At 43.1% G+C, this 4,761-nt stretch overlaps 3 non-coding genes across 3 annotated transcripts; all 3 read right to left on the bottom strand.

Moving 5' to 3' along the window:
* Positions 1–878: 878 nt before the first annotated feature.
* On the bottom strand, positions 879–989 carry LOC140280780 (U5 spliceosomal RNA). Its single transcript, XR_011909705.1, has one exon. It is a non-coding gene; the product is annotated as a U5 spliceosomal RNA (small nuclear RNA).
* A 2,268-nt stretch (positions 990–3,257) lies between these two features.
* LOC140280451 (U2 spliceosomal RNA) lies at positions 3,258–3,441 on the bottom strand. The gene has a single exon (XR_011909418.1). It is a non-coding gene; the product is annotated as a U2 spliceosomal RNA (small nuclear RNA).
* A 308-nt stretch (positions 3,442–3,749) lies between these two features.
* Positions 3,750–3,863, bottom strand: LOC140280670 (U5 spliceosomal RNA). The gene has a single exon (XR_011909605.1). It is a non-coding gene; the product is annotated as a U5 spliceosomal RNA (small nuclear RNA).
* Positions 3,864–4,761: the final 898 nt, after the last annotated feature.

The following is a 4,761-nucleotide window of genomic DNA, read 5'->3' as shown; positions in this document are numbered from 1 at the left end:
CAGCTGTTGATGGTGTATAGTCGGGCTTTCGAGCCTTTTCTTCCCAGATTTTTACAAAATATGGATGGACATTCAGACCTTGTTTCAGCCGAAAACCTCCGCTCCCTCTTTTGATCATACATTGTCGGGCATTCGCACCTTTTCTTACCCGCTTTTTACAAACCATGGTCGGACTTTCACACCTTTTAGTAGCGGAACAACTCTGCTCCCGCTATTGATTGTGTACAATCGGGTATTTTAACCTTTTCTTACCTGCTTTTTGCCAACTATGGTCGGACATTCACACCTTCTTACAGCGGAACACCTCCGCTCCCTCCTTTGATGGTGTATGTTCGGGCATTCGAACCTTTTCTTACCCGCTTTTTACAAACTATGGTCAGACATTCACACCTTCTTGCAGCCGAACACTTCCGCTCTACCTTTTAGTGTTCTATGGGGTATTCACACTTTTTTTTTCACCGCATTTTATAGATTATGGTTGTAAATTCTCACCCACTCTTATCCGAAGACCTCTCCTCCTGCTTTGGTTAATATATAGTCGGGCATTCGAACCTTTTCTTACCCGCTTTTTACAAATTATGGTCGAACATTCACACCTACTTGCAGCCGAACACCTCCGCTCCCGCTTTTGATGGTGTATAGTCGGGCTTTCGAGCCTTTTCTTCCCCGGTTTTTACAAATTATGGTTGGACATTCAGACCTTGCAGCCGAAAACCTCCGCTCCCTCTTTTGATCATACATTGTCAGGCATTCGCACCTACTTGCAGCCGAATACTTCCGCTCCACCTTTTAGTGATGTATGGTTGGCATTTGCACCTTTTCTTACCCTTTCTTACCCTACTGATTGCTTAAGATTAAGTTGTTTTTTCTCAAACTATAACATTTCCGATTTTAGTGTTCTATGAGGCATTCACATATTTTTTTTCACCGTAATGAAGTCTTTAGTAAAAGGCGAAAGACTTGTACGTTATGAAGAGAAACCAGAGTACGATTATCCGTCACTGCGGGAGCAGGGCATCAGGCTAGTTGGCATAGCCACCTTCCCCATGGTGAGCTTTGCTTGGTTGAGACGCTTGCCCCCCCCCTTGCTCCTCGGCTGACCAAGTAGGAACAATCGGGCCCTATTCGATGGCTGCCTTGTCTTTTACTCTGTGCAAAAGACAAGGCAGCAACAAAAACACCACGGGAAAACCGTATTGAGGCTTTGTTCTGACCGCTCATTCGGTGTCGCGTTTCTTTCAAGCAATTCTCCCGGTTAGCCCGCACTCGGCTCGCTCCCAGAGCCGTGTTAAAGTCTACTTCGCATTCACTCTCTTTTCTCAGCAGACTCTTGGGATTTTATCAATAAAATTAATTCCTTCACTCAAACTATGTTAAAACTGCTTTGTCCTTCATATTTACCATGTCTTGAAAGATTTAAACAAAAAAACCAACGTTGTACTTTGCAGTAAAAGAAATAGCAAATCTAAAGTTTCAGGAATCGGAGAATAAGCTTACTTTCATGAGTTCTTCACGATTTCGGATTTTGCTATAAAATGAATTCCTTCACTCAAACTAAATTAAAACTGCTAAACCGCTAATCTGTTACATGTAAGGCAGATGTCAAATTCACCGAATTAGGATTATTCGGTATTCGGCCAATCGAGCTGTAGCAGCTTCGGTAAAAGAGTATAAGTTGAAGAGTTTGTGAATAAAGGTGTGCGCACACATAGTGAGCTGTAGGAAAATAGGCAGGGAGCAATGCCGGCTGGGGTATATGTTCTTGTATGTTGTCTGACTGTTTGATTTGAATGTGTTGTGTAAGTGTCCTGTTGAATGTTACATGTTTGGTCTTTGACACGCTTCACTGTGGTTGTTAACTGTCTGGGGTGTCCTGAAATGTTATATGTTTGGGCTGTGTGACATGCTTAATGCTTGTCAGTAGCTACCCACTTATTCATATATAGCAACTGACAACGTAAGAAGTCCGGACATACTTTGATAGAGTAGTTGTAGAAGTATCCATATTGATAATAGATAAACTAATTCATAGTGATAGAACAGTAGATGAACAGGTGCCTGCACATGTCTCACGAAAATAAAATGGATGTATGATTGCTGACGGCAGAGCAATACTGCCAAACTTATGAGTTCTTGTGGCAAACTTGATTCAGTGTCTTGACGTGTATGCGCTGTTTCGCTGACTTGATTGTCACAAGAAACAAAGTGTGTTTGATAAGATCCGACCATTTTATTACGGGAGGATCAGTATGTATGGATTTTGATGTGACTGATAAACCCATTCGTATCTTAAGCACAATCTAATACGTGAGACAACGCCCTGGCACACGATAAAAAAAAAAAGAGAGAGCGGTTTTGTGTCCCCACAGTCCATAATGTAGAAAAGAGAGAAAAAAGCCTTTCTGATTTGGTGTGTGTGCTCATAGTGCAGAGTGTAGAGAAAAGAAAGCCGTTTTGGTGTCACGGGTGTTGTGACTTACACACACACATTTCTAAATTGAGAAAGGAAATTATTTTAGAGGAAGCACTAGAGTTTAGATCCCACATTTGTTGATAGGCATTCATTTATTTCTTCACTTCTGATAAAAATGATAAGACTGACCTAAAGAATTGGAGGCCCATCACACTTTTAAACTTTGACTGTAAACTTTTTAGCAAGGTTTTAACGACACGGATGTCCTCTGTTTTAGAGGAGGTAATTCACCCAGACCAGGCTTGTGCCATCTCAGAGAGACAACTCACCGACAGCCTCGTACTGATTCGACACATCATTGATTACGCTAGAGACAGAAACACCCGGCTTGTCATCTTAAATTTAGACTTTGAAAAAGCTTTTGATCGGGTCTCGCATCAATATCTCTTTCAGGTGTTGCAGCCATCGAATAGGGCCCGATTGTTCCTACTTGGTGAGATTTGCTTGGTTGAGACGCTTGCTCCCCCCCCTTGCTCCTCGGCTGACCAAGTAGGAACAATCGGGCCCTATTCGATGGCTGCCTTGTCTTTTACTCTGTGCAAAAGACAAGGCAGCCACAAACACCACGGGAACACCGTATTGAGGCTTTGTTCTGACCACTCATTCGGTGTCGCGTTTCTTTCAAGCAATTCTCCCGGTTAGCCCACACTCGGCTCGCTCCCAGAGCTGTGTTAAAGTCTACTTCGCATTCACTCTCTTTTCTCAGCAGATTAAAAGAAAGTTTCATCTTGGGCTCCCTGAAACTTCCATCCTGCACCGCTGTTTGCTTTTTCACAAGAGCAGAGAAGAGCGCACCGTTCCCAGCGGCACTGCAGTACTGGGTCGATGCTTGGAGTGAACGGAGCAAGCTTCTTTTTCAACTCCTATTCTTAAAAATCCATTTAATATGTAGTCCTCGTATAGAGGACATATTAAACTGATAAGAACAGATACTACACTTGATCTTAGCCAAAAGGCCGAGAAGCGATAACTGTCCACTGTTTCAGGTCCGAGGGCCCTTGCTGGCACAATGCGCACGTGTAGCAGTGTTCTTTTTATGGCCATAGGTGGCCAGAGTGTCACGTTGCACCTCCGCCCACCCGCTGCACTGAGCACACTTCAGCCCTTTTAAATGGTATAACTTTGCACTCCCGCGTGCTCCAGCAAGCACCATTCAAGCAACAACTTTGCACTCCAGCTTCGAATATCGGCACAATCGCAACAAGTAAGGCGACTCTACTCAGAGAAGTCACTCTGCACAGTAACAAGATTTCTTTTGCACAGACAGAAAGGGCTTCACCCGCAAAGGTAAAGCCTGCCAAAAATAGAAACAACTCATTAGTGCTGCTCTCCACGAAAGTCTTTAGTAAAAGGCGAAAGACTTGTATGTTATGAAGAGAAACCAGAGTACAATTATCCGTCACTGCGGGAGCAGGGCATCAGGCTAGTTGCCATAGCCACCTTCCCCATGGTGAGCGCTGTTTGGTTGAAACGCTTGCCCCTGTGCAATCGACAAGGCAGCAACAAAAACACCACGGGAAAACCGTATTGAGGCTTTGTTCTGACCGCTCATTCGGTGTCGCGTTTCTTTCAAGCAATTCTCCCGGTTAGCCCACACTCGGCTCGCTCCCAGAGCCGTGTTAAAGTCTACTTCGCATTCACTCTCTTTTCTCAGCAGACTCTTGGGATTTTATCTATAAAATGAATTCCTTTACTCAAACTATGTTAAAACTGCTTTGTCCTTCATATTTACCATGTCTAGAAAGATTTAAACAAAAAAACAACAACGTTGTACTTTGCAGTAAAAGAAAGAGCAAATCTAAAGTTTCAGGAATCCGAGAATAAGCTTACTTTCATGAGTTCTTCACGATTTCGGATTTTGCTATAAAATGAATTCCTTCACTCAAACTAAATTAAAACTGCTAAACCGCTAATCTGTTACATGTAAGGCAGATGTCAAATTCACCGAAATAGGATCTAAGGGTATTCGGCCAATCGAGCTGTAGCAGCTTTGGTAAAAGAGTATAAGTTGAAGAGTTTGTGAATAAAGGTGTGCGCACACATAGTGAGCTGTAGGAAAATAGGCAGGGAGCAATGCCGGCTGGGGTATATGTTCTTGTATGTTGTCTGACTGTTTGATTTGAATGTGTTGTGTAAGTGTCCTGTTGAATGTTACATGTTTGGGCTTTGACACTTCACTGTGGTTGTTAACTGTGTGGTGTGTCCTGAAATGTTATAGGTTTGGGCTGTGTGACATGCTTAATGCTTGTCAGTAGCTACCCACTTATTCATATATAGCAACTGACAAC

This window comes from Leuresthes tenuis, unplaced genomic scaffold (assembly GCF_036924035.1).
Source record: "Leuresthes tenuis unplaced genomic scaffold, fLeuTen1.0.hap1 SCAF_21, whole genome shotgun sequence".
NCBI classification, from domain to species: Eukaryota; Metazoa; Chordata; class Actinopteri; order Atheriniformes; family Atherinopsidae; genus Leuresthes; species Leuresthes tenuis.
Note: the sequence above shows the minus strand (reverse complement) of the source record. Positions and strands in the feature narration are given on the sequence as shown.